A 27,808-nucleotide genomic window follows, 5' to 3' on the forward strand; every position below is an offset into this window, starting at 1 on the left:
ACCATTGAATGCCAAGGTTCATGACACGAATGATTGTTGCCTTGTGTTAGCTGGGAGTGGAAATTGCAATTATGCTTTTAAAGAAGTATAACTTCATGTAGTAATTACTGGCATTATTAATTGCTAAGAGGAAAAAAAAAAATTACCCAGGAGATCAAGTGGCTAAAAGTAATGGTGGAACACACCACATAGCTGTAACAGTGTAAATGTATTTGGGGATTGTGTCTTCCAGTTGATCTATGGCAATTTTCTTCCTGAGCCTGAAGATTCTGGGCATCAATAATTGCGCAGGGCTGCATGAGAAGATCCTGTTGAGGGTGCCTGCTAACACTGGGGTATGGCTTCCTTGGCTGATAGTTGAGCTTTTTAGGAATGCTATGAGCAGTAAAGCACTTATCCTGATTTGCATCTGCTGTTCAGGATTGTGACCCTGTTATTTTTAGTTCTTAATCCTTTCCTGGAAAGTTCACATTTCTAAAGGGTACACACCTGACTGAGAATCAATTAAGCAGTTCAAATAAAAGCAGCCAAGTGGTCTGTGAGAATTACGGGCCCAGACTCTGTTTCCTGTTTTTGTTACAAATGTTGTGGGGTATTTTTGTTTACTTTTTTTATGGAAATAATTTGGGATTTTTTTTCTGTCCAATTGCTAGTTCCTTGTCCCATATCCTACCTCACTTACTGGCTAATTTTAATCAAACTGAACAGATGTGTAAAGGACTTCAAGAAGATAGGCTTCCATGAGCTTTGTGTAATTTGGTGGCTGAGTAAGGAAGAAATTAGAGCAGCCTGCATCTTTACTCTCTTAGCAAAGAGTAGGAGAAAAAAAATGGTGGAAGGGGAAGGAGTATTGAGCAGAAAATTGTGGGATTAGGCATTAACAACCAGAAAAAAAAAGGCTCTGCACTGCAATGACTGACATTTTTAGGCTTAAAAATGGTTTTTGACTCTGAGGACAGGAGTCCTTGTTATATTAGTCCACTCCACTAATGTCATGTTGATGCTGTTTTAGCACATTTCTGGTTCCAAATAAGAATCAGCTTTTTATCCTGAGTTTTTAAGAATGTCTTGGATACAGAAAGCTGCTCAGCTTTTCTGTAGGCCCAAACAGAGTAATTAGATAGATGTAAGTACTGGAAGAAATCCAAATAGAAAATTTACATAAATCTCAAAGCTGATATCCAGAAATCTTCTAACTGCATGGATTTCTTAGAGGTGTAGAGGTTTCAGTGCCTTGAGAAACAAGAAATCCTCCCATAAATTAAAGCAGGTGCAGGTTCCCTGTTGGTTGGGACAGCCATCCCTGCCCTCTCTGCTTGGAGCAGGTTTTCCTGCTCCCAGAGGTGTCCCCCAGCATCCTTGTGCTGTATCTGCATCTGTTCTTGTTGGCAGCACTGTAGAGACAAGTGAACAAAGACAAGCTGCTCTTTCACTCTGATGGCTGGTGGAAAGGTTTGTCTTGCTGACAAAATAAACACAGAATTTTGAGCTTGGTCCTTCTGCATTGAGTTGGGCTTTACAGGGTGTCAAATACCAAAACTGCAAGCACACCCTTTTCACAGGTTTAGACCTACAAATTTAGGTAACAGCTCTTGGGAGCATGCACGTATTTTGTAGAAATGTAGCCTGATATGGTTTTTTCTGCCTTCAAATTATGTTAGAGGGAAAAAAATGAAGTTAAAGAATAAATAGCCATAAGAAACAACACCAAGTACCAAAACAAATGGAGCAGATGGGGGGACAAAACCCCAGTGAGACAAAAACTCCAGGGTCCCGTGTGTGTGATCTGTCCCTGCAAGCAGAGAAAGAAGGTTATTGCTTATTATACATGCAATCAGGTGTGTGTGTGTACTTATGTTTCCTTTTGAAAGGGAAGTAGACAGTCAGTGCCTCCATGTTTTGGCTCTTTGGAGATGTCTTTGCTATCCCTTTCCTCCCGAGGGAAGACTAACCCCTAGAAATATGGGAAAGGGAGATGGTATACTGCAAAAATCTGCATTCTAATGTTGGCTCTGCCCTGAGGAAATATTTCCCTGCAGGTATGAAAGCACTGCACACATTATACTTGGCCAGTCCAAAATGAGTACCACTTCTCCTAACAAGTTCTCCTTTCACACAAGTCTTACAGGTTTCTATAAATAACTGTGGTTTTAATAGCCCAACCAACACTCTCAAAAAATGTTTTGGGAAATGTGAAATTAATTGCCTTCCTTCTCCCTATTTAGAGATTTCTAGGACTACTTTTTCCACATCCTTGTGAGAGGGACATGCTGTCATTCTTTACCCTGTAAGGGCTGATTTAGTCCCCATTTTTGCATCAACTCAGCTATTAGAAATGTGCTAATATCTGACTACAAAAAAAAAAAAAAAAATCATCCTTTTTTTGAGCTAAAACTTAAAGAAGTCCAAAACCACTTAAACTTTAAACAACCCTTATCTGAAGGCAAGTTCAAGTTTTCATTAGTCCTTTTTATACTTAAAAGTAACCCTTTTCTTTTGGTGATGCCTGGAATCTTACATTAGAAAGAATTGAAGTGGAGCAATTCATCCTTCCCTGGCATTGAATATTCCTCTTGACTGCAGTGATTCAGAAAGTTGTGAATTATTCTGGTGTTTAAACTGCTGTGGCTGTAAATGTCCAAACATCTAGTGGATGAGCCCTTGAGGGAGGTGATATCAGGGCAGCCCCAGCTGCTGGCTCCTCTGGAGTTTCTGTGTATTTAATTGTGCTCCATGGTCACCTTTCCGAGCCTCTGCTGTCCTCATGGAATGAATGAGCTTTTGGAGTGCTTGGCTGGCTCTGTCCTGCTCTCTGTACCTGCCTGCTCCCACTGCCACTGGCTGCTGGCAGATGTGTTCCAGCCCTGGAGAAACAGATCCAGGTGCCCTCAGCTGAGTCTGGCAGCTCCCCACTCTTCAGATACCCCATGGACACCAGAACAGGACTAGAGAAGTCAGGTGAAAGCTGCTGGGTTCTGACTGCTTGCAAAAAGCCATGGTGGCTCTGAAAGCTGCATCTTTGTAATGAATGAATTGAGTCACTCTGGGATTTGCAGTTAAAATTCTGAGTCTTTCCATTTGCTTTAAAGGAATCTGTGTCCATTCTTAATTTTTTGGGGGGTTTTTTGCACTGTGCACAAGTGCTTCAGCACTTGAAGCAGGGACTCTATGAAGTGAAAGAGACAAACTGCTACGGAGTGAGAGATGAAGTGAGACGGAGTGAGATGAAGAAGAGCTTTCCCCCCTTCCTTCCCGCAGATGCCTGCGTGTGATGTGAGCAGTGCCACTCCCCACCACCCCCCCCAAGCAGCTCTACAGCCACGGGAAGGCATTTAAGGATGAAAGAAATGATAGATCAGGTGCTGAAGGGAGAGGTTAAAATGTCTGTTAGCCTTGAGTCAGATAATAGTGTATATGTTAGGGATAAACAGATGCACAGCTGTCCTTAATCTTTCATCATTCTGTTTATATACAGAAATAAATGTGTTTCCTCAAATGTAAAGTTACTGTACTCATTTAAACAAACACTATGTGTATATGGGAAACCTCAGCCTTTATCTAGTCCATAAAGGCAACAGATATTTCATTTTCTCCTACTATGGAGGAGCTTCTGGAAGAATGATCTCTTAGCCTTCCTTTAAGATTTTGTGCTGTCCCTTGAATAACCTTATGAAGAGCTGAAACAAATGGAAATTCCTATGTGAGCAAATAGCAATATGGGGATTAAACAGAATTCATGTACTTTCCCCAGTAATAGATTGCCATTAAGGAATGTGAATAACAAGGCAAGCTCTCTGCCTGCACTGAAGCAAGGAAGTTGTGCCTGGCCTGACCCTCCAGTGTTTTTTCACCAGGGGGTTGAATTTCAATTTCCATATATGATTGAGGTTTTTGACAGCTGGAATTTCTGTAGTGCTGGATCTAAACACCTCTGAGAGTGCTCTAGTTTGCACCCCTGCTGTACATGCTTGCAGAGAGGTTGGGGGTTTTTTTGTACTTGAATTCCCTTCACCTCCACATCTGGCTTGTCTGTGTTGAACCGATAAGATATCAGCATATCTAAGCCAGGAGCACGTGAATGATCTCTTCTTGCTCTGTTCTTCCCCTCCCGTGATTTGTAAGTGTTAAAGCACTCATCTGTTCTGGCAGTTAATGTATGCAGCCTCTCAATAGCTAATATCCTGTCATAGGCAGCGCAAACCGGCTTCATCTGGTTCACTGCTTTAGCGAGTAGTTGAGAAAATACAGGTGAAATGAAGAACTCGGCTCCTGGCTGGGAGGCTGGCGCCTGCCCTGCTGCACAGTGAAACGGGGAGATTGCACAGCAGATTGTGCTGCTAACAGAGATCTGCACTTTGTTGCTCACAACAAATTGGCTGTAGCTCTTTGTCCCACTCTGTTACTTTGCGATGTGAACACCTCTGTTTGAGGATTTAAAATGCAGATGCATAAAATCTGCAATGAATTGTAACTTGGCAGAGATGACCAATAACGGGAAGAAAAATTGATTTTTGTGTCTGCAGAATCCATCATCCTATATTTTTTGGGAGTCTGATTAGTTTGCTTTGGTAATAAAAAATAAATAAATTAGTCATTCGGGCTCCAAATGCTTTTCTACCGTGATAGGCTGAGGAAGAAGTTAATAGAAACAATTCAAAACCCAGGCTCCCCCAGAGCCTGAGCAAAATCTCTTTCACCTACAGACAATCTGGCAGAATTAAGCTCTGTCATTTTACTGTCAGCTGTGCCTTTTCCTCTGCGTTCCTCTTAACGTTTTCACAACTTTCCCTCCCACATCACCCTGTGCTTTAACAATACAAAGAAGAAGTGAGTGCAAACCCAGATGAACCTATGTTTTAAAGTTCAGAATCCCTCTTTGATCTCGTCATCTCCAGGGTTTTGTTTAATGATGAGCTCTAAATTACAGATTTTCTTATGGGTACAGTGGGAACTGGAAGTGACTTGTAATGCATTTCTTGGCTCCCCTGGAAAAAGCAGTGGGAAGAGTGCTTTTGGGAATCATTGTTAGATCCAGCACTTGCTGTGCCAGTCAGTGACTTTTTCTGGGCAGATGGATGGTGGAAATCTCCAGAAATACTGTGCAGCAAAACAAGAGTAAGACTCCTTACCTCTTTAGGGGGCTAGATAGGATTTTAAAACTGAGGAGATGGGGACAAGGCCAGAGGCTCAAGGGATGGTGACCTCTCTGAATAGATTTCTTCCATTAGGAGGGATTTTTGCAGTATCTGGAGAAGCTCAGAGCATCACAGCTGTGTGTATCTCCAGCCTTTGGAAGTCAGCAGAGGAAAGCCCTAAGGCTGTGACAATGCTATTTCTTTTTTGACTTAAATTCTGTTCAATCTCGTCTCAGATGTATGATGGTGGTAATCTTGACTTCCTTTCTGTTGCTTCTTTTTAAACAATAAAAATGTTGGCATCAGACCTATCTTCAGTAGTAAAAGCCAGAATCTGTGACACTGCCAGAGTGTCAGAGCTGACTGCTTAGGAATTGAATGCCTGGGGGAGTTCACAGGGCCAATAACAGGGATGGATGTATCACAGACCTGCCTCCTGACTCCTCACAGGTCACTCTGGGGGAAGTTATTTCAGAGCTTGTGTGCCCTACAGCCGTGATTCTGGAGCTTTTGATTGTTAATAATACTCTGTAGCCACCATCTGAAAAGTAATATCTCTTGCTCCCAGAGTCTGATCTCATTGAGGAAGTCACCTTGGCAGACCCACTTGGTTCTTGTACCCATGGAGACCAGCCAGATGTTCTTTGCTGTCTCAAGGAGTTAAATTGAGTCACCTTGCCTCCTGGTGCTTACTTAATTTTTGTGTTTCTTTTTTTTTGTTTTCTGCCTAGGATAATAGTTCCTTGCTGCTGCCAACAGCTCTGTTTAGTCTCGTGGAATCATGGTAAATATGCAATTTGTAATCAGCTGCCTTTTGTTACATGGTACCCCAGAGTGCTGAGCACACACAAGAAGGTAGGATAAAGATGATATAAGTTTATCTGAAGCTGAATTCCCCAGCTTGACTGAGTGTCATATTGCCTTATAAATAGCATTTGACTAATGTTCTGGAGTTGAACCTACAAACAGGGATCCATTTTGTGTACTTGTGTTTTCTATAAAATTAAGATTTTTTACACTGATCTCCTTTTAATGCTCACTCTTCCTCACTAGTGTTTTGCTTAGGGAGTGTTCTCTCAGCATGAATTTCATAAAATAATGCACCCAGCAAACCAGCTGGTCTGGCAGTCATCTGAATCTTGTTCTGCAGAAGGGTTGATGAGGCCTGTAATATTTTCTGAGCTATAGGAATAGCCTAGAGATTATAAAAAATGAAGATATATCAATATAAATCAGTGATCAGTAGAATAATTTCCTTGCTGGTAACTTTAATCTTGAGCAATGCTTTCAACAGGGTGGTTACTTTAAAAAATGATGCCTTGTGAAAGTGAGCAGCTCTTCAGTGGAAAGCTCCCAGAGAGACATGGTTCTCAGCCTTTGAAATCTGTGCCACTTCAGTCTGCTGCAGCTCCTTTGTGTGCTTGGCCATGCTACATACCAAAGGTCCTCACACCTCTCCTGTGTAAAGGCACACCCTGGAGCTAGGAGAGGTGGCTGCTTTCAAGTTGACAGTGAGGAGCACTTTGTTCTCTATAGAAACTCTTAGAGAAGCCTGATTATGTATTTAACTTTCTCTTTATGTTTAGTCACAATATGCAATTTTAAGAACTTTTGTTACCAAAAAGTTCTCTTTATAGCAGGGAGAAATGGGATTATAGACTGCTGGTGATTTTTCTACCTGTGTTCTGTGGCTGCTGTTGGCTTAGAGTACAGTAAATGTAAGCTGGATTGAGCTGTCAACCCCTATCAGGTTGACTATCAACCCCGTCTTCACGTGGTAACTAAGCTTGAAAGCTAAACAAGGTGTTTTAGATCACTCTTTGGTCATTTTCTGATATCACCCATCATTTCATAATTGTATTATGATGATGGTAGAGAGGGTGAGGGGAAAACACATAGAACAATGGAACTTCTGCTTTACTGTAATTAAAAGCTTTTATATTTGTTGAATGCTCTTTTCAGTTTGCTAAATACTTGTGCTTCTTTGGTTGGCTGATATAGGACACACGGCGGGATGAATTTGGTGATCTGGGTTTGTGTTAACTTTTGGGGTCTCTTGAGAGGCAGTGTTATTACAGAAAACAAGCATTGGAATCAAGTGGTCACTGCTGGTGAGTTTTCCTCACTCTATCTGCATGTTCTGGTCTGAAATGCAATTTCTGACCACAACTTTGCTCATTCTTCTCACTCACTAAACAGCTACAGTACCTTATGTGTGGCTCCTACAGCTCTCCTGACAAAAATTTGGGGAATACTTGTAGGCAGGCATAACCTCTTTCCATTAAAGGATTTTTTTTTTTTTTTGGAGGGGGGGAATGTAATTAAACCAGTGTTCACAGGGTGGTGTAGCTATTTAGGGATTATTAGACATTGATGTTGGGTGCTGACTAAGCAGGCAGAAGTATTCACCCCAATGGTTTTTCTGTCACCATCTGATTTAGAGGAGCTGTTGTTGTCTCTCAAAGGTGTAATCTTAAGTTCTGCTGATGGGATATGTGCTGGGCATTTCTTTCTTTCTTTCACAGCCTTCCTGAGGTGTGAAAAGCTGTAAAGGTTTCTTGCACAGGTACTCCTTCCTATTGATTTGTCCTGCTGCACTCAGGTGGCCACACATGAGAATCTCTGCAGGGAGGAGGCAGATACTGAGGTCCTCAGTGCAGGTTACAAAAGGAGAATGTAGAGCAGAGCAAATGGGCACTGCTCTGTGGAACAAACACATCTTGCTCTGTGGAGTGCCCATGGCACACGGTGGGAGTGGGAAGCTGGCCACTGTGCTCAGTGTGCCCATGGCTTTCTGTGCTTCCCTCCTAACGTACAGGGGTTGTGCCTAGAAAGACAAACCTGTGTGCTCAGGAGGAGACTTGTAAACCCCCTTGGTTGTGATGGACACTATTTGTGGTTTTCTGACTTTCTTTAAAATTCATATTCCCTACAGAACAAAGGAACTGGATTGATCAGGTGGAGCTTGTGGGGAGGAATGTGCTTCTTCACGGGAGCAGCTGGGAAAGTGCAGCTTTTCAGAAGCCCTCAGGCAGGGCAAGGAATGGGAAAGACACAGCTGGAGCCAGAAGCCTGGAATTTGGTAGTGAGGGTAGAGTATGGACCAGTCAGCCAGACTTCAGGGGATATTGTGTGTTCTGCTGCAGTTCAGTCAGCAGCTCAACCAAAACCAGACCTGGAATTAAGAGCCTGCCTTGAGGAACTGAACACGTGGGGGGAGATTTGCTAAAAGCCCTTAAAACACTTCTGTTGCTCAGTCAAATGAATTTAAAGGAATGCTTGTGTTCTATGTGGATGGTCAAGGGTTTTTAAAAGATTAAAATGTAAATGTTGTCATCTTGGGAACGTAGATACAACTTCTAGTTTAGTTGTCTGTATTTAACTAGCCCACATTCATTTGCAAGGTCAGATTGTTGGAGATTTCCGTTCCAGGCTAGAGCTTTTAAAACTTCTGGACTTTCCTCTGCTTTTTGTTTTTTGGGGTTTTGTGTGTGTGCTTGTTCTCTAAAATGAAATTATACAAAGCTGGACTCTTCAGTTTCTCTCACCTGAATCAGTTGTATCAAACTGCTGCAGGATCTCACTGAAGGACGGGAGAGAGTTTGTACTTGCGTCTCTTGTTTTGTTGGGTCCTCAGAGGTGGCTGCTCTGCTCTGGATGCAGCTGAATTTCATAACACAAGCTGAATGCAAAGGCCAATGCTACAGTCCACAAACAAAACAAGAAGCAGAATGTGGAATTTGTTTGCAGGAATTTTAAAGAGTCAATGAATAAGACTTAATAGAAGCAATTTTTTCCAGACCTTTCTATGTGCAAATGTTTTTGTTGAAGTCCTGCAGAGCACTTACATATGTCATAGCTTGTGACCCTGTGATGTAAAACACTTTGATTCCCTCCAGAGGAAGTGGTCTCGTTAGGACTCGGACCAAGCATAGATGAAAACACAATAATTCCCAGAGTCTGACTCCAGCTGTTGCTTAGTTAAAAGCTACTTTTCTGGCATTATAAATGTAACAAAGCAAGACAAAGAAAAAGAGAAATCCAGGACGTTCAAATGTGACTGAGTTATTCTTTCATTTGAAAAAGGTTTTTTTTTTTTAATTGAACGTGAATGTTTGTTACTTTTAAAATACATTTTTCATTAAGTTTTTTTCCCTGTAAGAGAAAATTTCATTTCCCATTTCAGCCTGACAGATTTGAAACGTGATTTCCTGGTCAAACTACCTCTCCCCTGACCCCCCGAAATCACTGGCATTTTTTCTTGGTAACTACAGAATTTATCTCTTAAAACATATTCATTGTTTAAGGCTTAAATGCTGGTGGTGTTTAGGAAAGCAGCATTTGGGTTTTGTGGAAGTGAGGTCTTAAAAATCAGCCCCTAAGACTTTTTGTAATTACTGCTGGGCTAAGTAGTTTGACAGGACAGAGGGGGTGCTCTCACCCTGCACGGGAGCCTCCTGCATCTCTCCTCTTGTGCTCTGAAATCACTGAGTGTCTGAGCAAAAGACAAATCTCCTGAGTTATTTAAAGTTCATCTTGTATCTCCTAAACATCCCTTCCTGGACTTTTAAGTTGTAAAAATAGACACCAAGGCAAAACAGGAGCAGATTTGAAGTGAAACTAAGATTTTAATCTGCTTTTTATATGTTGGACCAAGTTGGTGCTTGATGATTTAACCATCTCATCTGTGTTAGTCCTGTGCCTTGCCTGTGACCCAGAGGAGCAGTGAGGGAGCCTTCAGCCTGTGCTGGAAGTCATTATGTGTGATTATCTCTGCTCCTTGCTTTGCAAAAAGCCTTCCCCAGGTGATGTGATGGAGTGGGAGGAAATTTCAGTTTAACTGAGGCCACTGCCTGAGCTTTTTGTACTGATGTGACTCCTCATGTTCCCATGGTTTGCAGAACTGGGTCCCACCAGCTCTCAGGCACCTGTTGGACTTTCTAGACTGTTGCCTGCCCCTCAGACACACTACCAGAGTGTCCTTTCTTCCTTCCTAGGTATTCTGAGCAAAATGAAGGAAGGAATCATTATCAAACAACCCCAGGAATACTTGAGGCAGAGAATTTTAGAATTAATTCCTTAGAAAAATAGATGATGTGAAAAGGAGGGAAAACTAATCAATTTTGGTTGTTGGTTTTTTTTTTTTCCCCTTCAGTTGGGTATTTCCAAAATACTATCTCCATTTTTCCAGCAGTTCAAGAGGGTGGTGAGCCCCTGTAGCTTCGGGTGAGGGATGCACGTTGCTGCATTGCCACCTGATGGTGAGGCAGATATCAGTGGTGCCACACTGTGGCTGTGTTTTGGCAGTGGAGGGAGGGAACTGTACAAAAATGGCCAGAAAAACACTTGCTGCCTGTGACTGGGTCATAAGTATTAAAGTAGGGGCTTCCTACTTTCAGAAGGCACTTGCTGGTCTTCCAGAATCAATACCAGAGGGAATGAGATGGTCATCACTGATTATCCACTTGAATGTTTTAATTTGAACTCTTTAGTCCTCCTGGGTTTGAATTTCATGCAGAACAACTGATTTTGCAACAGCTAACTTGAGGGAATCAGTGCATCCTTCATCTATAAATGCCTGGCTGGGGTACCTCCAACTTCATGTTTTCTGTAAAAATGCAGACACAAGAGGATAGCATAATAGGCTAAAATATTTCTAATGCTGCATTTCCATAAAAATATTTTAAAAATTATAAACTGCCCATATACTTGAAATATGTTTAGCTGAAAGGGGCATTTGCTTTAGCACTACATTTCTAAATTAAATGTATTCTGGATTTGAAGACCTAGAATCAAACATTGAGCATCATCTACCACTGAAAGTATATTTTGACATTTCTACAGCTTGCAAGCACACACTTCACAGGTACTGGAAAATTATGCAAATGCACGGAGCCCTTTGGCTGATTTGCTGCTTGTTGAAGTGTTTGCTGTGAGTGTATAATATACCTGTCAGGTGCTCATGGTAATGACCATCCAGAGGTGCTCAGAGGTTTCAGTGGTAGGATTAGTGTTACCAACCCCCAAAAGTACAAATTCTAAGATTCATCCTGAGAAGTTTTATGCTTACAAAATTCCGTATCTTTTGTGCCTTCTGCTAATTATTTTTTGGATACTGTGTGAAGCTGCTCCTGTCAGGGCTGAGGAGACAAGTCTGGGCCTGGGGCACAGCACTTTGGTGCTTTACTGGAGGAAGCTCCACCTTCCCTGCTCTTTCCTGCTGTGGTGGGCAAGAAGGGTCCAAGCAGAGAGGGAGAGGGATGTGTTATTCACATGTCTAAAGTTTGCATAGAGTTTGTGTGCTGGCTGTGTCTCTTCCTTCTGGAGAATCAGAACAATCTCTTCACAATTAAAAGTAGTGTGGGAGAAAATCGAGTCTGCATCAGAGAGATCTTTGCTGAATAAACTTCAAGACACCTCAGCTTGCTATGGCTTGGCACAGGGCTGATATTGTATTTTTCCAACAAAATACAGCTTCTTGTGTCCTAAGCACTCTTGCCCTAATTTTGAGGGTAGTATTGTGGTATATTTTTCTCTCTTAGATATAAACTCTACATAGTTAAATTCAGAGGATTTAATCATAATTTTGAGTGCAGCCAGGGTGTTTCCTTCTAGCTTCATTGTAGTTCTACTATTTGAAGTATAATATGGTGGATTCTAGGTTTGTTTTAATGTTTATATTAAGATACATTGTATGATAATTTCTTGGATGGAAGATATGTATATTCAAATATACTGTTGGAAAAAAAGAACTAGTTTTCTGGAAGCAAAAGGCTGTGCACAGCCTCAGATTTAAGCAGCTTTTTCTCAATTTGATAATGGGATTTCTTTTGGAACAAAAAGACTGGTTTTGGAGGTGATACTATTCCCACTGCAAGGCAGACAAGTAAGTAAAATCCAGGGTTGTAATTCCAGAGCACTGCATTGCTCGGGTTTTTGTCCAGGCAATTCAAATTTTCTTCTGTGTTCTGTACATGGATCACAATTTATACATTAAAAAAGTGGGTTTTTGCAGTTGCTTATCAGACTAGGCAGATGCTACTGCACAAAGAATGTAGTGCTATTGTTTTGTCACACAGATACTCTACTGTATGGAATTGTGTTTCTTTTCTGTCTGCAGTGCATTTATTATCATCACTGAAAGATTGTTAACATAAGGTAAATACCACATTTACCATAAGGCTGAAGGCAGATTTAGATTTTATTAAAAGGAGCCTCCTTGGCTATCAGCTGTGCAGTAGAGGAATTTCAATGCATAACCTACAGGGCAGCTATCCTGCTCTAAAATAGACTTTTTCTTAATTCCATACTGAGAAGGATCTCATTCCCAAGCAAATGGCTTGTCCTTGAACATGAACCAAAGGGTAGAAGTTGCATGTTTTGGCAGAATCCAGACACAGGTTGCAAATTTAAAACAAGAAGTCTGCTTCTGCGAGGGATTTAGAGTATTTGTAAAGCCTTAGAGGACAGTTGGCTTGGTTGCTATGTTTTTTTTTAAATATAGCAGAGTATTTTTCCTTTCCTTAGAAGAAAAGGTACATACCAATGAAAAAGATATCAGTGGGAGTTTGTTTTTCCTGGGGAGGAAAAAGGAAAATTAATATTTTTCCTTACCTCCCACCGTGTCCTAACTTTTTAACCAAGGAATCCCAGAAAGGACACTTCTAAGGATCTGAAATTCAGCAGCTCTGTTGCGCTGAGAGGTTTTTTTTGGTTTTTTTTTGGTTTTTTTTTGGTTTTTTGGGGTTTGTTTTTGTTTGGTTTTTTTTTTTTTTTTTTTTTTTTGACAGCCCTTGTGCTGTATGAGTATGACTGGAGAATGACAAGGCAGGAAAATCCTGGCAAAGCACCCAATCACTATCCCCAAAGTTGCTGGTGAATCTAGCTACTTTCAACTAATGCTTGAAAGGGAGTATTCAGTTATTTTCTTAGGCAGAATGCATCTCTGCTGTAAATTAAAGACACTCACAGGTGGCTGGTGGTCTGTGTGAGCTCCTGATCAGCAAGAAGTTCTGATGATGTGGGGTTTGGAACTAGAAAGGTGGTGGCCTGGGAAATCAGTGCCTTGTGCACTCTAGCAGCAGCATGGTCTAACACTGTGTAAGGTGAAAACTGCACATGGGGATGGACAGCAATTACTGTCACAGATAAAAAATGATCCATGGAAAGAAGCATGCATAAATCCACTCTGGGGAGTGAAGCCAATTATCATCTCTGAAAAGCTAAAAGCCCTGAGCACTTGAGGGAAAAGCTCTCTCCAGTAGCTGTTGTACGAGGTTCTGTATCCTTCATGAAAACTCCTAAAAGCGTGGTCTTGATGGGCCACCCATACCTGTGTCTATAGCTTGTAATTTAACCTCATCGAGAGCTTTGTGGAAGCTGGTGTGACAAAACAGATTCATTTTTGCCTTCCACTGAAAATCATACCTGTGCTACAGCTGGTTCAGTAACCGTGCCTGCAGACTGTGTGTGTAGTGACAACAAAAGTGTCTGCCCTTTTAAAAATTATTATTTGTGTGTTTTTGTTGGTTTTTTGGTGGTTTTTTTTTTTGTTTGTTTGTTTTTGTTTTTGTTTTTTTTTTTTAGTTTTACATTTTATTTTACATTTTTCCCCTCTCTGATGTCTGTGAGTGGAGAAAGAAGTTGCCAGTTTGCAATGGATCCAGACTTGCCTGAACACTGGGAACACAAGATGCTCCCACGTCCCTCCCCAGGAAGGATGAGGGGCTGCTGGAAAATCTAGTTGCTGGAAAGGGTTGTGGTAGAGGTGCCCTGTTTGGGTTCTGCAAATGCCTTGACTAGGCCTTCCTGAGCTGAGGTGCCAAAAATGGGCAGGAGCAGCCAGTTCTGCTTGTGGAAGGAACATGCTGCTGCCTCAAACAGGTACAGAGCATTTCTGTGAGTGATGAGCTGCAGAGTTTTAACATGCCTACTGCTGCTCTTTGACAGAGAAGAACTACCCAGGGGATCAGGTTCAGACAATTACCTGCATTTGAGATGTTTAAATAAAACCATGAGAAGTGTGGGGTAATTTCCTTTACAGTGAGTCTGAAACTAAAATAATTTACAGCTTTTAATTTTTATTTCTTAGATAGCTGCCAAAGCCTTGATGCTGTTGTGTTATACATTAAAAAAAATATCTGTAGAGGAGTTTGTGGAAATGGGCTTATTTTTCCTTTTGTTTTATTACTTGTGTTTTACACAAGGTATGCACAGAAATATGCTCTTTTTAATGAAACATTAGTGATTTCCCACTGTGGAAAATACTGGCTTATCTGAGTCTGTCACACTTGCCTGATATTAATTGATTAAATATTCATTAGCTAATTTCAAATCCTGTGGCTCTGTGAGCACACTGAACAGCCTGCAGGGGTCACAGCCATTGCTGCTGGAGCAGGAGCATCCAGGGGAGAGGGGAAAGAACTGGTGTCCATCTGGCACAAACCCCCCCCAGGGGCACCTTTTGTGCTCCTCTGTGACATGTCCTGAGCTCTGCTCTGGGGCTTCTGCCCTGCTTGTTCTGCCCAGCTACAGCTGCCCTGCTGTGCTGCCTCCCCTCAGGCATCCCCCAGGAAATGGGTCCTGTTCTTCCCTGCTCCCACTCCCCTCCCAGTTGCAGACCCAGACCCTTGCCCTCAGTGGTGAGGGATCTTTCCATCTCCCCTGTCCCCAGGCATGATCTCCCCACAGGCTGCCCAGGGTCTGGCTGTGCTTTTGAGCAATTGCTGCTCTGGCACCAGTTAATTCCTTGTACTGAACTGCAGTGCACATCTTTAGGAATGAGACCTGTGTGAAAAACTGGTAGCTCTGCCAGGAAAATGGGCTTGCAATTAGATTTCAGCTACACAGGGAAAGGAGACAATAACATTTTCTTCTCTTTATTCAGCCTGATACCTTTTTAAACCATATTAAAATGCATCAGAAGTGCCAGCCATTATAAAAATCTGAGATACCAAGCAAATGAGGTAAGTAAAATTAGTGGCAATTGTGCTCAGACTACGTTCTACTGAGAAATATTAGCAAGATGGCTCTCTGGAGACAGCCTGGCTTTTAGAGGAAGCACTGAGACTGTTGTAGTGAGCTGATGAGGTCTCATGACTTAGTTATGAGACATCAGATTTTTATTTTAAGACTTACATTATCAGAATTTCAATATTTTGTGTGCCACTTCGGGTATTGTCTTAAGGCTCTCTCTTGTTGCTGATTTTTGCTCAGCCCCACTTGAAAAGCGAGCCTGAATTTTTATAGGCATGGTACAGAAGCATTGCTCTGCACTGGGCACTGTCAGGGAACATTGTTCTCATAATGGAACCAAACCAAAAAACTTTGTCCAAGTAGGTCCCAAAAATTGGTAAATCAGGGCACAAATAAGCAATGCATTGAAACAAGGGAGGTTTGGTACTTTTGGGGAGTTAAGAACCACATTCAGCATCTTTCCACTGTCTAATGTAGGTAAGTATTGATATCACTTGGAGAAGAGTTTGTGAGTTTTGTTTTTTGTATCTCAATTAAAATACACAAGATTTTAAAAGTTGCATGATGAATAACTTGTACCTGTCTGTTCTTTTCAGATTCTTGAATGAAAATGTTATTTCAAGACAGGCACGTATTGGTGGGTGCCAGTAAGCAAAGATTAGGCAGTGAGAGCTGTGGTGTTCTTAAGGGTCTCTGAGTGGTGCTGGAGGGAACCCCAGGGGCATGAAGGGTGATGAGGGGATTGGTGACCAGGGATGGCTCTGAGGACATTGCTTCTCGACTTGGTCAACAGTTTCTGACTGCTCTGAGCTTGGCTTTTTGTGCCCATTCCTGCATTTTGGGGTACGGGCTCTCCAGACGCTTGTATAGGGGAGAGGTTTTGGTAGGGGAATGGGTTAAAGGCCTGAAAATAAAATTATGCATCTGTCTTTTGCCTCATCTCCTTTGCATAGCTTCCAATTTCTGGGAAACTTGTAGAGTTTTAATATTCTCAGAGTGCAAATAGAGCTCAAATTGGTGTTGAAAAGCTGCTAGGAAAACACATAGCTGGACAAGCACACATGTGTTACATGATTGCCTAAGACTTATTTCTTGTGGGAGATTAGACAGAGAAATCTACTTTGGTCAGAAGCTTTCACATAAAGGATGCTGTGCCTGCTCATCATGTATGCATGAAACTTCATTTAGCATTAACTAACATCAAAGGGGAGAGTAGTTTCCCAAAATATTAGTTATGGGATGCAGCTCTTGTTTCCAGGTTTTTAAAGAAGAAAAGCATTTGTGGAAATTTCTGGGTTATACAAATTTAAAAAAAAAAGATGATGAATGTTGTGGAGTTCCTGTTTAGTATTTGTGCTCAGCAGTGTCTGATGGTCATTTTCATAAGGTCTAGTTATCTCTTAAAGTAATAAACTTGGCTGGCTTGTTTATAGAATGAATTTTTGTATGTAGCATTCAGCTACAATGGACAGGTCAGGTGTGAGACAGGGGTTTTTATCTCCTAAGTGTGAGGTTTTTTAATATGAGCTGGGCTGTGCTTGCAGAGAATTCATCAGTCTGTGGCTAAGGTCAAGAGAAACAAATGCTGAGTGACTGAATTTTCTGAGCTTGTAAGTTAACAGACATGGTGCTTTGATTGACTTCAAATTGTTCATAATATATTGTTCATGGAAGAATCTTCTGTTTGAAGAGTGCTGCCAAGATGTGACTATAATGTGATTTTCTCCTCCATCCTTTTTACAACGTGCAATAAATAATGGTAAAGGACATCGTGCCTTGAAAGCACAGAGATGAGCGATTAGGAAAGGTGCTGATTTTTGAATTACAGGAACTTCAACACTGTTCACTAATGAATTGTTACAGCCAAATTTGTCCATGCTGGCACTGTTGGAACCAGAGAGTTTCTAGTAGTTACTGTGTGGGTTGCTGGTTTCAACAGAGTAGCAGCCATGAGCATTAGATAACCTCTATTGAGTGATGGATTGGTGTTTAACTGTAATGCTTCACCAATCAATCTCCTACTGATCCTGCCTCCCAGGATCAATGCTGTCATGAGAAAATTGAAGAGGCTGCCATTATTTATACAGCAGAATTGACCATCTCATAGAAATATTTTCACTGCTTCTTAAATGTAGAGTGTTTCCATCAGTATTTCTGTAGACTTTACCAACACTCAAATAGCTTGTGTGACCTACCATCTAGTACAGGAAATGCTGCTAATCACAGCCTTTGTGCCACACCATTCTGCTGGGCCTTCACTGCCTGTGTCTTTCCTTCTGGTTGTCTAGATGTAGTAGATAAGCTGGAAATGATGTAATTTGAAATTAATAATGTGAATCTTGGTAGAAGAAAAGGAGATAACTTAGTCTAAATAGATTTTATTGAGTTCCAATGCTTTGTGATCACATTGCAGAATTCTGATATTGATTATTTGCTAAATTGATAGCTTTCTTGCAGGCACATTGCTAAATTTTCTTAATGTGCCTAATCCATCCATACACATCCACTTATTTAAATGAGGGTCTTCTTTCCCCATGTGTCTGAACATGCTCTCAGCAAAATCCTGCTGCAGGGCTGAATGGATTTTTAGGATTGATGTGTTTGTCAAAAGAACCTGTCTTGGAAGCAACAATTCTTGGGTCAAAAACATTCTAAAGTCTTGCTGCTTTGTACAAGATCAAAAATGCTTAGTGCCAGTGAAAACTGAAGATGCCTGAGTTTCCTATGGCCTTATGGAGCCAAGTGCTCACAAGTACCCTTTTGCCTCATGCCTGGATTACTTCCTACATTAGGATTTCTGAATACATCTTGCAAGTAACTTGTACCGTAAGAAAAATTAACTTTGAGAAACACAGCCATTAATTCTAGCCTGACCAATTTAAATGCCTTAAATCAACACAATTATTTCTTGACAAGTAATGCTCAGTTTTGTGTTCTTGGGCAAACAATGCTTCAGCCAGCTCTCTCTCCGTTGCTGATTGCAAAACACAATCAACAGCGCTCTTCACCATGAAACCTTTGCTGAGACAGGAGTTTCTTTCAAATTAAAGCATAGAATTACCCAATCATTAAAAAAAATTACCCTTATAAAGATTATAAGTAAATGAGATTGTTTTATTAGTTTCTAAGTTGAAACCAAGAATACTAGAAAATTTCTTTGTATTGCTGAGTGTGGCCTGTGCTATAATTGGGAAATTTGTTCATTTGAAGGGACAAGTGCATTTTCTGGTTTTTAAATTCACTCTACTGTTTGAGCAGCAAATTGCTATTAGCAAGTTCTACATATTGGCTGTATCCAAAACATTTGCATCAGAGCAGGAAGAGGGAACCTTTCCTTTGTTCACAATTAGAAAAACTTTTGAAACACATTGGTTGTTTGGCTAAAAATTGTACTAATTCCAGAGTGATTTAGAAAAATTTATCTGTTTCCTTATCCCACCACTTGAAAATTGAAAAAATTGTCAAGAAAAGTAATTTTCTGAGAGCAGTTTTGTGCAATTCTTTCTTAGGCTGCAGAAATCCATAATCTTGTTGCCATTTCAGATTTTTCTGGTAGGGTGAACAGATCGAAGAGCAGAGGTTATACAGCCAAATCAATAATTTTGCAACGTGCGAGTTATGGATGCGTCTAACTGAACTCATTGTTACATCACATCACTTTCAGAGTCAAGATCTTTCTTTATTTCATTGCAGGTGTTCATTTAGGGGGTTCTGTGAGGTTGTTTGAGACCTCTGAAAGAGCCTTTGTTTAACATGTCAGTTCATGTATTGTTTTAGTATAAACTGCAAAATTAATTTCTCAGCCTTTTCCCTTCTCTGGCAGCATTGTTGACTCCCAAAGCATGGGTATGTAGAGCAATTTGTGACTGAGACTGGACTGGTGATGGTCTCAGTGACACAGTAGCATTGTCCTTTTCCTCCTGTGCTACTTTCTGATCAAATTAAAAGGAATTTTCTAATCAGCCTTAAATACAATGTTGTCTAGGATATGTATTAATTTTTAGGTATGGAGACTAATTTTTATCGTAGTCACATTTTACCTTTAAAAATGCATAAAATTTCTCTACTCTGTTTCCATTTCCTATCTGCCAGTGCTTTCACAGGTGGGCACTTTTTTTATGCACTTGTGCAGCAATCTCATGTTCTATAATTAACATCTACAAGCTATTTGATATTCATAGTGTAAAATATTTGTTTATTAGTTCAGCAAATATATATTAATGAATTTTGAATCATTACCTGGAAAGTATGTCTCCATTGGTTATTGATTTAACTGGAAATTAATCTCACAGGTCATCCAGAGTAAAACCAATTTCTTGCAGTGATAAGAAACCTACATTTATGTTTCAAATATTAGATATCTGAAAAGGCTTCTTGTGTGTTTAGCTAATAAGGTTGTGTATGAGCTGCTTGCAGTCAATGCAAGTGTGAGACAGGCTGTCAGTAATTAGTATGCACTGCCAGACTTTGATTATACCAGCTCTTTGACCTATTTTTAACAGAAACTAGGGCAGTCCTTTGGATTGCCTTTCCCTGTCCCTGGACACCCTGCTGTGTTATGTGCTTCATATTTGACATTATAACATTCAACTGCAGTGCCAAACTGCAGAATATCCCTCGGGGGTTTTCATTGAAACAGATGTAACAGATGTCTGCCCACTCTGAAGAGCACAGTGGTTTCTGATAGCAGTCACAGAGCAAATGATTTTTCTGCATTGTTTAGTAAAGATTGCTTTAGTCCACAGCACCTTTTGGAGCATATTGAGTCAAAGGTTATTTAGGAAATAATTTTCAGACTGATCTGGAAGATCCTCTCTGCCCCCACCTTGTTCATTTGCATCCCTGGCTCAGGTTATGGCTAATGACTTAATAGCCATTTGGATAATTAGGAGATCACAGTATCAACTGTTAAACTATTGGACATGTGCACACCATTGTGGACACATACTGGGGGTTAAAACAGTCTCTAAAAGCTACTGTCAGGAAATGCAGCAATGCATGGCTTTGCTAGGAATACATTTTAAGGTTCTTTAAAACAATTGCAGCACTGCAGATTTCAAATGCTTCAGGACAAGACCAAAACCTTTTTCTTTGCTCTATTTCAAGCAGTTTCCTAATGTCTCTCTGTACCTTTGGGGAACTGGGAGTGTGTGAGTGGCAGTTTCTGCAGGAGCCAAACAGGCAGATGAACTGAACCATGCTGAAAGAGGGGAAGTGAGAGGTTGGCTGTGGATGTGAGAGTGGGCAGAGGAAGAGGAGGAGGAAAAGCAGCAAGAGCTGAGAACTCTGCCTAAACAGGGATGTGTGGAACAGATGCTTGGGGCTGGAGTGGATATTTGCTTCATAAAGAGTTGAATACTGAAATGAAGGGCAAGAGGAATGTGGGCGAAACAGAAGGCTTGGCTAGCAGAAACAGAATCACCTGTCTGCCTGCATTTCTTTGTGCTGTTCAGAAAAATCCATAGACAGTCTATACAGAGGTATTGTGTTACTGATTCTCCAGTGAGTTTTCACCTCTGTCAGTCCCTAATCCTCAGGAGTCGGCCTCCTTTCCTGTTTCAGCCTTTGGGAATTGAGACTGATGGATGCCATCCCTCCCTCCTTGTGTGTGCTGCTCCTATCAGAAGCCATCACCTTGGTGGTGGAATGCTGTCCTAGATGATGCTGCATCTTTCCCTTGCTTTCATCCTCCCTGCACAACCTCCTTCTATTAACTGAAACGTTTTACCATCTGTTTTTAGGTGGGGTAGGGAATCGATTACCAATTAAAATATTTCCAAACCTATCTATATTTTAAATGTAAAGGCATATAATTTCAAGTGTCATTGTGTTTAAATGGAAATTACAGCCTTTGTGCTGGGAGTACATGGGTCAGTATATCGTACTTGATCGCCCATGCACAGACCAACTAAGGATAAAACATGGTCTTTATAATTGAGCAAATGAGCAAAAAGGCTTTTGTTCCACTCTTGGTGTGAAATCTTGGTGTTCCTCTTCAGGAAAGCAAGATGAGGGCCAAAACAGGCAGGTGTTACTGTTTCCTACACAAAATTTGTAACTTCAGGGACTCTTCTGAGTGTGGAGCTGTGGCTCCCTGAGAATTTGTCTTGCTCAGAGTCAAATGACTGTTTCTGAAAATCCCACTTGAATTGCTTGCCTGAGTCAGGAAAGGCTTCTTTCACTGATACACTGAATGTGCCTGTTTGTTTCTCGTGGGTTATGATAACACACTCATTACTGAAGTTGTATCTGATTGCTGCACAAAGACATTACTTGATTTTTAAATCAACATATTTGATTTTTTTTTCTGTCATGCTTTATTAATAACATTGTATTCTAGTTGGAAAATTAATTCCAACCATCATGCACAGTGTTATCCTAGCAAGCAGGAACACTTCATGCATATGTAATACTCTTACCATGTAATAATTTTTTATATTTTGCCACTTCAATGGAGTAATGATAGAACTTGCTCTGCTTTTAGAAATATATTTCAGTTCTCAAAGAGATAAATGTCTGCATGGTTGACTTAAGTAATCTGGGGATGATTTATAAACCTCCACAGAAGGTTCATGCTTGGATGCATTTGCTTGCTTAGATCTATGAAGTTCCTCTTGGAGTGACTGGGGGAACCCAGTCTAGTGCATGGATTCATCTGAAGCAGTTTTGCAGGATGAAAATTTTGAAGGTTGTGGAGAAACCAGCCAGGTTCCTTCTGAGCACCAAGGAGGTAGAGCAGCTGTTGGAACTAGACCACACAATGTTTAAAGTTCAGTCTTTTGGTGCTTCCTAAGGCAGAACAGTTCTTCATGTTCCTAATGAACAGAAAGCAAATGAAACTTCAGCTGAAACCCCAAATCTGTGAAAATCTGGGAAATTAAAGCACTGGTAAGATGTAATTTGTAGGTTCCTAGTACAGCAACTGAGACAGCAGTGACCCTGATGCTGAGAAATTGTTCTTTACACAGCTTCAAAGCTACTGGCCTTGGTTCTTTGTGCCACCCTTGTGGAAATGTCCTGTGCCTTTGTGAGATCTCTGAAATTGTGCTGGGTTCTGTTGCTTCCTTCGGTGACCATCCTGCAAATCACTGCAAACCCTGACAAAGAGCAAGGGTCAATGCTGGTGCTCTGTTTGCAACACAGCTCCCATCCAGTGTCTGTAAAATCACATTCAACAAAGATCCTGCAGGCTGCTTAGGGAACAGAGCAGAGAATGTGGAGGCAGAAGTTACCTGTGAATTGGAATCTTATGACAGAAATCACTGGATGGTACATGCTGTCCAAGTTCTACAATAGCCACACAGTTCAATGTTCTGTGTTTAGATTTGTTTCTAAAGAAACTGTTCCAGGTAACAAAACCGGCTGTCTTTACATGTAGTGAAGAAAATAAGTTCTTGGTGCTTTTTTTTTTTTTTTTTTTTCTGAGAATGGGAGAACCACATATAGTTTTTAGGTCTCTTTGATTTAGATTTCTTCAGATTAAGCCCTGTAAGATTAAGGACTGTAGGCAATTTATTAATTAAATAAATCCAGTTGCCTTTGAACTTCACTGATTGCACATGCTTTCCTTGGGTCATAATCTTGATTAGGTCAGTGTGACAACAATGATCTTTAGGTATAAAATATCCAGGCTGTTTTTTCATTTAATATTGAAGTGATGATTGCATGATGTTATACTTGATCCAACCACATCTCTAAGACAACAACAGTCCCAGGATTTTGGAAAGCATAGAATATAAAAGGAAGTAATGAAAGTAGAAAAGATGCTGAAAGGCACTGGTTGTTGTGGTTATGAATTATGTATAACTTCAATGCTTTCCATCCCAAGCAGCTGCACTGAGAGCTCTGTACATAGCATTTATCAATTGTAAGAAGAGGGAACAGGTATGTGCTTTTTTTTTTTTTTGTTTCATTTTGTTTGCAGGTTGAGTTGTGTTTCTGTGTAGCAGAAATAATGATGCTGACATGATCTGGAAGAGCATTTTCCTATCTGTAACCAAGGGCTTGGGTCAGAAAAGAAATCTGTGATAGTCAAATATGTAATTTTTGTCTCATTTTGTTTTAAACCCCTGTCCATTAGGGGGAATGGAGTATACTTCTTTGGTCTGAAAAAATATCTTGTATTCCAAACAAATTTGCAGCATATGCCAAATGCTTTGGGTTTTCTTTCAGGAATTCATGCAAATGAAAAATACTTTTATGAAGTGCAGCCTGTTTCCTGGTCTTAACCCCTAATGCAGTTTGTTGGTCCTGGTCCTGCTGAAATGTGCATTCTTAACTGAATCTCAAATGTCAATTTTTAAAAATTTGTTTTCCTACCAGGGGCACGCTGTTTTAAGAAGGAAAAAAAAGCTGCACACAATGACAGTGTAATAAAAAAAAAAAATGGTAAGCCGAGACCAAGATTTTTGGGACAGAAAATACTTAATTCACCTTTTTCTTTTTAATTGTTGCATTTTCTGGTAGTTTCTTCAGCGCTAAAGTGGAACTGTGTGCCTGAGGTGCACAGTTACAGTGATAAAACTCCCTTGCCTTTCCTCTTCTGACCCTCCACTCTGAGTATCCAGTGGTAAACCATGACTAAGTGTATAATTACTCCATGTTTTATTTCACTTTTTAAGTGTATTTTTTCAACAGTGTTTTTGGGTTTATTTTCATCACGTAAAACAGCATGCCTTGAAAAAGTTATTAGCAGAAAACAGTAAAACAGCTGAATTTGAGACAGTAGAACCTATGGTGTCTGCCTGTACCTTGAAATATTTCCCTTATAAGTGCAAAGAATGCTGCAGAAACCACAGCAGCATTCATCCAGACTGCATTAAGTGCTGTTTTCATCATAACTTTTGCAAGTATACTCAAAAGCAGCAAATACTAGAACTCAGCTTCTTTGGAAAGTGAGCTATGAGCCTCCTGGGTTTGTGCAGTGGTTGCTAAAGAAAAGTCTTGAATAATGTGAAACATTCAATAGATTAAAATGGGTTCTTCTGCCTATGAATATATTACATGACAGAACTGCGAGATAATATTAGTTTGAGGACTGGCCTGGATAGAGTCAGCAAAAACCACCAGTTTGGACTAGAAGGGGCTTGAAACTGAAAGTTAACCTGTCCTAAAGGAGAATTGGTGTTCTGTGATGTATCTTCTTTTTGTGCAGTGGTGGCATGTGTTAACCTTCCTGCACTAACTGCTCCTTCCCTTCAGCAAAGAAATAGCTGCAACAAGGCAACCTGTTGGGCTGTGTGATAATTTTGGCTGCTCTGTGGCAAAGGAGGATGTAGCAAAGACCTGTCAGGTTAAGAAGGAAATGTACTCTCAAATTAAGCATCTGTGTGTGTCTCCTGGGTGTTATCCTCTCACTAAGGAAAGATGAATGAAGCTACAGCTGAGGTCAGGTTGTGAGTGGTTTTTGGCTGGTTAACTCTGTACAGGTGGCTTGGTGATAGTACCAGGTGCCAGGGTTCTTGAGTACTTTTTTCTATAAGATGCTCATTTTGGTTCATAATTTCACTGACTTCTATCTTTTGGGGTGTACTTCTCCACAACTTATGTTGAGGTATTCTTCCACTCACATTAATGTAGAAGAATGAGGGATGGAAAGCATAAAATACTTTATCCCTTTAAAACAATAATCTTTTCTAATCATCTTCCATTTTCTTTTGCAAAGCTAACTTTTATTGTGCTAATCATAGGATTTTCTTTTGAGAGTTCAGGATGTATTTCTTCCTACACAACCTTACTCAAATCTGGCCAAACTTTGGGTACACCTAGAAACATTAGCTTTGTTTAATTACAAGTTGGTCTTTAATTTCCTACACCAGTAGGAATGAACAGTTTGCCTTCAAAGGCTACTTGGTAGATGTTAATTGTTATTCCCTATAGTTACACTGGAGCTGGAACAGGAGGTTCTAATCAGATAACTAGATGGTGTTTGATTCTTTACAACCCTTGCTTACATGATTTTTATATAATAACATGCTACACTGTATTTTGTAAAAAAACCCAAATCAGTAAATCCATTGCTGCATTTTTACACCTGCCCTTGTGAGGATTTTGTATTAAGTATATTTCTACTAGTAATCCAATAATATTTTTCATTTCTGATACAAAAAAGTGTTTATCAAAATAAGAAATTGACAAGTGGAAAATTATTTTTTTAATACTTCGTGGAAAAGCATCTGCTGGAATTATGCAGCATATGCTGAAAATAAGCAATTACCAATGTGTGTCAGAGTGCCCCAACATTGACTTAATCAAAGTGCAGACAGTATTTTTTCCTGACTCTGGTGAGCTCAGGGTCTGGCCCATTTATTAAACATTCTTTGTGTTGCTTCGTAGTATTATTTCTAAGCCTTTTTCCCTTCATATGCTCCTTCTATTAGCTGAAAAATTTTGCCATCTGTTTTTAGGTGGGGTAGGGAATTGATTACTGATCAAAATATTTCCAAGCCTATCTATAATTTAAATGTAAAGGCATATCATTGCAAGTGTCATTGAGTTTAAATGGAAATTGTGACCAGATTAATAATGTGTTGAGTCTGTGTGATGGCACATCTCCAAAGCATCAGCTCAGTGCAAACTGCTACATCTGCATTTCATGACTTTAGAGGAGTGCCAAGATATTTCCACTGGGGGCAACTGCAGAGCTCTATAACAAGGCAATGGATGCCTTCTGGTCAAACAGAATCACAGGAAATATCTGAGCTATGTGTGGCCTCGTAGCGTCTGCCTCACTGGTGCTGCAGAGGTCTATTTGGGGAATGCTTTAATACAGTTTATTTCTTTGCTTTTTAGCACAATAACATTTTAGTATAATCCAACAAGCATGTGAGCAGGTAAGGGAATGAGAGAGAAAAGGTTGGAATACAGTTATTAATTTATTAATGTGAAATACTAGAGCATTGGGGTAACACATCTGTGCATGGGATTCTGTAAATCCCAGAGCTTCGTGGAGAATGGGTGTTCAGTTATCTTGATCTTGGAATGACTTAGAAGTAAAGAATAGGTAGAGCAATTGAAAAGAAGTCACAGTTGTTGGGGAGAGCTTCATGGTGAAGCATTAGGAAGGTCCTGTGTGAAGGTGCTGCTTGTGGTTTTTGTCACACAGACAAATCACCACTGCTATACAAATTAGCCACTGCATGAGCTTCAAGCAGGAGAAATGCTCCGTGGGACTGCATGTGCGGATGTATGGATTTGTATGGCTGCTATAGGCAACAGCTTTCTAAAATACAGCTTTTCTTGGGGGATCTGGACATCACTGTCTGCTTTTGCTTTGTGGGGCTGGTGGGAGGTAATGATTTTCTACATTGATAGTGTTTCTGCTGGAGAAAAGTGTTGGTTGGACTTCTAACTTGTCAGTTTATATCGACGGGAAGAGAGGATGAGGCTCTGCTACCTGTTTTATTCTGAGCTGAGCATTTTGAGGCAAGTGAAAGATCTTATCCTGTGCAGGTTAAACCAAATGTACCCTGTCACTGTTATCCCTTAACATTTATTCACACTATTTCTGTGCTGTTAAATTTTTGTGTTATTATCTGAAAGTATCTTGACTACTATTATGAAAGGCAGGGTAAAAGAGCCAAAAGCTCTTCTGGATTGCACAGCCAGAGCACAAACCAGAACACCCCTTCAACCCAGAGCCTCTCTCTGTACCCAGAAGCAGTGGACAGTCATAGGCTTCAGTTTCCAATGTGTAATAAGTTAAAGCTTTCTGAGGCAAAGTGAAGGTGACAACTTAAAACCCATGCTAAACCAGTGAGATGTTCAGAACAGTGGGCTGCCAGGCTTCTGGGTTGCTCCTGTGCAGTTTCTGCAAATTAACTCATTAGCTCAACTCTCTGAAAGGTGGGGTTTGAACTCACAGTTACAATAGACACATAACAGATAATCTGCTATTAACATCAGCTTCCAGTGTGAGATAAAGTACACAGTATTTCCTGTTTCAATTACTTTTAATTTTTAGGAAAGAATCTGACTGATATTTAAAGACCAGGTGGACTTTCTGTAAGCAGTAGTATTTGCTGTTTTCCAAATTCCCAGGACCCACCAGATCATCAAAACATTACATTGCCTTTTCATACTTCCTGTCAAGCTGATGTGTGCTGAGGTTCTTCCTTGGCAATGGTAAGTTTAAGCAGTATTGATAGGAAACTTTTGTACTCTGAAATCAAAAGTTAATTTCTTATCTCTTATGTCCAGGAAGCAAAAAGAACATACAGCAAAAAGTTACCAGGTACACAGAGGTTTGGAGCTTTTTCATTTACAAAATCTTTCCTTCTGTATGTTTTCCATGTTGAATCATTCCATCTGAAATGCATTTTGTACAGGGTCTTGCATCTGAAATGGGGAGAGGCTGTGTGGAGGCTGGGAGGGGACCAAACCTATGGATTTGATTAGGTGTGTTAGGCAACCCAAACATGAGGTAAAGTATGGACCAGATAACTATCTTGGCTGCTGCTCCATTGATACTGGGATTAATTTTTTGACAGATCTCCTTCCCATGCTGCAGGAAGGCCTGAATACAGCAAGGGATTGATTGGAAAGAATGCAGACTTTTTGCAAAGTCTGTGTCTAGTTTGTGTTTTCTGTTGTGTGATGAGGTTTTTCGTTCTTTGTTTTGTTTTTCTATTTTTTTTTTTTTTAACAGCTTGCAAAAATTCTTCCATTTTTTACCTGCTTTGTGGAAAACTAAGCTTGTT

Source organism: Vidua macroura, chromosome 12 (genome assembly GCF_024509145.1).
Source record: "Vidua macroura isolate BioBank_ID:100142 chromosome 12, ASM2450914v1, whole genome shotgun sequence".
Lineage (NCBI taxonomy): Eukaryota > Metazoa > Chordata > Aves > Passeriformes > Viduidae > Vidua > Vidua macroura.